This window comes from Nematostella vectensis, chromosome 2 (genome assembly GCF_932526225.1).
Source record: "Nematostella vectensis chromosome 2, jaNemVect1.1, whole genome shotgun sequence".
NCBI classification, from domain to species: Eukaryota; Metazoa; Cnidaria; class Anthozoa; order Actiniaria; family Edwardsiidae; genus Nematostella; species Nematostella vectensis.
The window spans coordinates 6,478,960-6,486,403 of record NC_064035.1 but is presented as its reverse complement, the minus strand read 5'-3'; the positions used below and the strand labels follow the sequence as shown (position 1 = coordinate 6,486,403).

The 7,444-nt window shown below is 37.8% G+C and overlaps 1 long non-coding RNA gene across 1 annotated transcript; it reads left to right on the top strand.

The window, feature by feature from the left end:
* The first annotated feature begins 206 nt into the window (after window positions 1–206).
* Window positions 207–699, top strand: LOC116601506. Its single transcript, XR_004290058.2, has 2 exons — window positions 207–259; window positions 495–699. It is a non-coding gene; the product is annotated as an uncharacterized LOC116601506 (long non-coding RNA).
* The last annotated feature ends 6,745 nt before the right edge of the window (window positions 700–7,444 follow it).

Below are 7,444 nucleotides of genomic sequence, written 5' to 3'. Positions count from 1 at the left end.
GGAATAAAAATTAGAAAAGAGCTTCCATCACGGGCTTCCTGTGGTGAAATTTAAAAGAACTTGTATTTCCAAAACCAAGGCGAAATATCTGATTGTTTAATGCTAGTAGGGGAAACAACGCTATTTGTTAAAATATTTAAAGATAAAACTGTCGTCGGCTGCATTAAAACGCTTTATCTAAGAGAAATTTTTTCAAGGCTAGACCCAGTCCCCCTCACTGTTACCCAAGATGGCGGCTTATATTGGCATAGTATACGCTGTAAGTACCTCATAAAATTGAGATATTTAGATGAAAAAAAGGCTCATACTTTATGTATGAAGGACTTACAATGTCAATAACCTACTAAATATGAGCTTTTGTCTTGAATTTAAATGTATTTCTTCTAAATCTGCGATTAATCGCAATTATCGGGTATGTGTCGGGTGATGAAGCTGTATCGAGTGATGAGGTTGTATCGAGTGATGAGGTTGAACGCATCGCATGCTTTTAACAGGATAGCAACCAACCTCCAACGAATCGCCGCAGCAATAGAGGACTATGTTTATTATTCTGAAGATGACCTCAGAGATGAAAAAAGTTGTGGAGCATAAGAAAAGGAAAGGTTTCCAAGAAGCGAGAGAGGATAATAAAAAAGTGTAGAGCTTTTGTCAGGCTTATAGAATATAATATATTATCAGAAAATATAAGTGGAAGCTGTTGAAAATGGTACGTACCTTTTTTGTGATGTCCAAGCCCCACAATGGGCATGGACACGCTTGGGAGATTTCGGGAATCTGAAAAATCCTTTTTTTACTAAAGGACAGAGTTTTAGAGGCTTTTCCTAAGGCGTAGGATCAGTGATCGGCGGACCCTTATTGTAATAAAGGGAAAAAAGTCATTCTGAAATAAACTGAAAGAGACTTTTCAGAATGATGCGCGTACGCTAGCTTGTGCGCAGGGTTTTCTCAGGGACGTTTTCTTCGAGGTGCCGAAGAAACGACGGTGCTATAAACAAGTGTACAAAAACTTTAGTGTCGACGGTACTAGCGTAAACCTAAGGAGAGGACACGTTATCCCCAAACCTGACGTAATCCAAAATTATTCTATGTAACTCATAAACGATCAGAAAGTTTTGAGCGCCATATCCGTAAACGACTGCCGTTCTATACACTGGCCGCTTTGGCCCGTAACTAACAGTTGTGATAATTTGATTTTAAAAATAACATAGGGCCGTAATGGAAAGGTAAACAAATGATCCGAGTTGTCATGGAATATTTAATAACGCACAACAGGCTATGAAAATTCTCCCTTATCGGTAGCAGATTTTTTCTGCTGACGGGCCTATTAATAACGGTCGCGCTGGTTAAATCAAAGCTTTGTAACCCTTAATATAATGCTTAGACAGCTCATTGAAAGAAAATTTCTGGTGAAATTTATGTGCACCACCTATTGTGCTTATTTGATGGACGAAGATCAGTCATATATGTATCGTTAGCAAGAGGGGTATAAACAAAACCGTGTGGAGCCTGGGTTCCAGTAGGTTTTCCTTCTTCAGATGTAGCTTTTTATAGCTATTTATACGTCTTTAATCGGAATTTGATAGAGTCAAGCTTAAATGATAGAAATCGTTTTCGAATATGTGCATTTTTATCTCACCACAGGGTACCCGCACCACCAGATTTATAAAAAAAAGAATTGCTTTTTATCTATGGATCCGGTAAGGGTACCGGTGGGCACCGGTCTCAACATTGGTTACCATCCCCTAGGCTATATTTATACCAAGTTTAGTGCTTTTGTCCGCTGTGTATAGATTGAGGCTTTTTTGTGCGCTAAGCGACCCGACTATTTTAGGACTGCCAGTAAATGATCTAAATTTAGATCAAAATTTAGATCTAAATTTAGACGCCCGAGGAGTTCATTGAATTTTGATGGGTCAGATGGGGGCATTAAATAGATAGGAGGCGTTTATTACAGAAGGGCTTTCCAGTAGCGGATCTAGAGGGAGGGTTAAGGGTTTTTTTAAAGTTTTTAACCGCCCCCCCCCCCCCCTTTGGGCTGCCAGAAAGCCATAGTAACAAAAAAATACCCCTCACTCCTATGTCAATGAGCCAACTCTCAAACTATGAAAATATATCAAACCAAAGTGCAGTGGGGTTCTAGTCTCAGTCAGGATCACGTTAAATTATAGCCTGCGTAGCAAGCATTTCTTGACATCACGAAAGTCTCACCCAGTAGAAGCCATGATTTATATTACCGAAATTCCTATGTCCTTTGTTTTTAAGCTGGGAGAAAGGGTAGGGGGGCGTTAATAGAAAGGGGTGTTTATTAGAGAGGGGCGTTCATTACAAACTTGTAAGTTTAGGGGGGTCGTTCATATAGAATAGAAGGCATTCTTTAGATAGTGGGCGTTTATTAGATCATTTACTATTTATTAGAGAGGGGCGTTTATTACAAACTTGTAAGTTTAGGGGGGTCGTTAGATAGAAGGCCTTTTTTAGATAGGGGGCTTTTATTAGATCATTTACGGTATTTCGCGTGTTGCGCTTGAGCACAGTTAAATTAATTTGGGCACTTCTGGGCGTCTTTACACATTTTCACACAATACCCCATACACCATACCCAGGGGCCGTGACCATACTCGCCGTTTTATTCTGGTCCCTTATAGCAAGTCCTCTGGAAACCCATTGGTCTCGATTAGAGACGAATCCTCTCAGTAGAGGTCACAAGACGCGGCCCTCAAAGATTCATAGATTCAGCTATTAAATTCAAGAGATATAATATCCATTCATCAGTTCATGGTGATTGGTTCGACAATTGGAAGAAGTAAACAGGAGGATTTCCCATTGTTTTATTTCATACTTTTCTATCTCATAGATTTTTCTAGATGCAAAGTGCAATAACTAGGTGATCTACTTTGATTTCTTTCGTTTGAACAGAGATTCCTACTCTGATTCAGAGGTCACAAAAATCGAGCACGAAAATATGATTTACAATCTCTACAACCTTTACTGATAGAATAACCATATAAAAACGATACAACGATGAGGGGCTAATGGTTGAACAGAAAGCAAAGCTACTCTTTACCTCGGAGATCAAAGATGTAGCAGGGGGTGGGGCACTGGGGGCATGTGCCCCCCCCTCCCCCAAAAAAATAAAAATTATAAGGAAATGACCAGTAGGGGCGTGGCTATGCCCTCCCCCAACTTTTCTGTATTGCCCCCCCCCCCCTAATCTTACGAGCTTACTACGGCTCTAAGTATCAATTTTGAAGTTTGGAAGAAACATAACTACGGCGCCCCTCTTTAGTCCCGCTTCAATGACTCTCGTGGTAGCACAATCGAATTAAAAAAAAATCATAAACAGTATTTATGTAAAGCAAAACAACAGTGGTGTTATATGCAAGGCAGGGGCTCATAAGCCCCAAAGGTAATAATTTCAGTAATGAATTTGAATGCTTATCAAGAAAGCAAAGAGGAAAACCACTACACATCCTCCTCGCATCATTTTTGCCTAAATAGACGAACCTCTACTTGGACACATATTTCATGATTTGATAAGCTCACTCTATACTAGCCTCCTTTTTTCGATTACGGGCTTCCTGTGGCGTATTCAAGAAAGAGTGGTGGACTGGGTTAGGGAAAGATTTTTCTTTTTCCCCTTACCCCTCTTCCAGTTTGTGTTCAACTCGCCACAGGAACCCCAATTCATAAACATAATATATAGATTTAGGCATTGCCTAAAAGCGGAGCTCCAAACGACCAAATCTTTGCTTATTTTCGCTTAATAATTTAAGAAATATAATTCGGTTTTGACGAAGTCAACGATTTCACAAATCACGTGATTTTGCTTTAAGTGACGTCATCGATGGCGTCACACAACACGTGACCACATTGTTGCATCCCCCTTGACACCTACATGACACCTACAGAGTTTGTCACACGATGTTTCCTTCTTGAAAAATATTTTTTTTTATTTTGATGACGTCAGCATATTTTAGTGACGTCTTTTAGTGACGTCATCGATGACGTCATAATCACGTGACTATATTGGTGCACCCTTGACACATACATGACACATACCAAGTTTGGTTGTCATATAATGTTTCGTTTAGGAGATAAGAATATAGATATGACATCGGAATAATTGTTCTTAAAGTGACGTCATCGATGACGTCACGTAACACGTGATCATATCTTGGCACCCCCGTTGACACATACATGACACCTACCAAGTTTGGTTGTTATACAATGTTTCTTTCACGAGATAAGAATGTTGTTTATTTGATGGCGTCAGCATGTTTTGCTTCTAGTGACGTCATTGATGACGTCCAGTCACGTGACGATATTTGAGCACCCCCCTTGACACCAACATGACACCTACCGAGTTTGGTTGTGAAATAACGTTTCTTTCAAGAGATATGAATGATTTTGCTTTTAATCACGTTTTTTTGCTCTAAGTGACGTCATCGATGACGTCACACAACACGTGACCATATTTTTGCATCCCCCTTGACACCTACATGATACCTACCGAGTTTGGTTGCATATGATGTTTTCTTCTTCGTCAAATATAAATATATTTTTATGACGTCAGCATATTTTTGCTTCTAGTGACGTCATCGATGACGTTGCAAATCACGTGACCACAGTTTTGCCCCTCCCTTGACAGCCAAGTTTGGTTCTCATACGATGCTTTATGGGACGGACCGTCGGACATTGCGTCACGAAAACTCGAGTCGATGGGTTACCAATATTTGTTACCATATTTGTTTTATATACCACTTTTTCTTAGGTATTGGGCTCCGTTCACGCGGCGCTGATGCCTGCGACATGTCTGCCTGCTAAGCTCACTCAATCAACTCGTATTTTCTGCTCTCAAAACAAAATTTCTAGAATATTCGGTGCTTTTTCTGTCTAAGACTAATACTATCTATAGTATTTACTGATTCAGGCAGCTTTATGGGGTTTAGATATAACCGACCTGGGCAAGAAATATTTCCAGAAAAGTAGACAGGGGTGATCACCAAGGGTATAAAATATCGACCAACTGCTATTTCTTAGAGGAGCGGTCTTTCTCTTAGGAATAAAAATTCCTTCAACTAAAACGTATTTGCTTTCCCTTAGGATTAAAGAATTTTTGTTGACAACACCAAAAGTGCTTTCCCTTTGGGTTTGATTTCGCCGACGATTACCCCCGTCTGTTTTTCAGTTGGTCCAGAGCGATGGTACGATGCGGTAGGTATTATGTGTATTTAACCCTATTAGTGAAAAGAATTGTGCAATTCCACGTCCCATGGAAGATAAAGGCCTCGTTTTCCGGGCTTATTTACGGAGTACGAAAAACAGAAAATAATTGAAAAATCTGTTAAAAATTAAGAAAAATACTAAAACTACCAACGACCTAATCCAAATATGTACAATTATATGATTTCTATCAATCAAGTTTGATTTTTGCCGCCCGGCTTAATTTTGATTTTTTTAGACATATTTATATTCTAATTATATTCGAAAAATACATTTTCCCCTCTCAAGCCAAAAATATTTATCCGATTCGTTTCAAACTTTCACAGAATACTAAGGTCATCAAGGGCTATCTTCTGGCAAAAGATGGTATTTTTGTTCTGAACAAAAATTTTCTTGGTCTGAGACGGTCACTCTTAAGTATTTAAGTTTTTTTAAGATATGTATTTCTGTATGTCTTTTTTCGATAATCTTATTATCTTGCAGTAGACATATATTATTAGTGACACTGTTTCTATGACAACAATATATGATATCGGTGACGTCATTGATTGGCATGGTACCTTTATAATATAGCATAAGTTTGCGAATGAACTTTTAATTAAAGTAATAATTTAAATATCTTTCCCAAAAAAAAAATTCTGCTTTTTATTTACAATAGAGGAATACCAAAAGTGTTTCGCCAAATTTAGATGTTAGTTTTTAAAAAATCAGCGATTTTTAGCTAATTATGTGACATCAGCATCCGCCATCTTGGATCCGCCATCGTGGATCCGCCATATTGGATTTAATGAAACTTATTTATTTTAATCAATATAAAATGGGTAGCAAAATGTAAAGCTTTTTGACAACATTTAATCTTCGTTTCAAGTTATATTAATGATTTCAGGTGGATATCAATGATTTTGCTATTTTTACAAACACTATTTTGAGAAGTTCAAAAATTGACAAAAAAAAACACTACACCTCCCCCCTAAAATAGAGATGTAAATTTCTATTGTGTTTTTTCAAAACTTGGTACAAAACGTTTATATGACATGGATTTACGTTGAGCACGTCGTAGTTGATCTTAACGACTTAAAGCGTTTTGCCTAATTTTCATTAAACCTATGTCTCATAACTTTGTTGCAATGATTACCAGGCTATAAATTTAGGAAAAGTCATCAAATTTCAATGCTCTAGCCCTAAAAAATTTTTACAACTCAAAGTTGCTGGAGACCTTAAACCACCCCCCCCCCCCCTCCCCGTCTGAATAGGGTTAAAATACAAAATAGCGCAAAACCAAACTAACGAGTGTTTATATCGCTACTCCTTTTTTTACATAGGCGTTAAAACAAACCATCAGGTCCTCTCTAGCTGATGAGGTTATCTTTCAACTATGGTGATTTATTTCCCTGATTCCATCACGCCTACGCAGACCATTTTGTTTTTCCACAGCTTCAAGCTTGTCTAAAGTCTTTCTGAGTCAGAGGGAAAAAATCAGAAAAGCTGTAAAAAAAAAACTAGTTGCATATTATTATCAGAGTTTTTATTCCATTCATACGCTTAGGAATGGAGAGCCATATCCTCTGCAACATGACTTTCTAAATCTTGACTTGCGCATATTTTGGGCGTATACAATAATTAGTGTAGTAAACTGTTTCATAAACACTATAATAATGGTTTTGTGGAAAAACAGCTTGTTTTGGACAAAAGGGTCCGACAACTGATTTTCTTCTGTTTTTATTTAGCATTTTTGGGCTCCACCTGGTAATTTGTCACATATTTATTAATTTATTTCACTATGTGTATTCCCGCCTCGATGAGGATAGTGGAAATACTGGACAAAAAACATGTTAAGATCGATGTCACATCGAAGTCTTTGATATGATTTTTAGTAGGCACGTTTTTTTATAGACATTCAGATGGATGAATTCCAAATTTGATATGAGTATTTTTGTTTCGTTTTTTTTGTTAATAGACGCACAAAAATTTAAATATCGTGTGAAATTATCAGAGATTTTTATTATTTCCATAGCTCGATTTTGAATTATAAGATCTTAACCCGAGAAGAGTTTTTCCCAGGGTGCGATAAAATTAAAGGATGTTCAGTACAATTGCTTTCTTCGGGTAAACTCAGTTACTAGCCAACCTAGAAGGTAATTAGCCGCCATCGTTCGAATCCTTTTCTTTGCAGGCGACATTTTTTTTTCTCGTGTTCAGGCAAAGCTTGAATATTAATCGG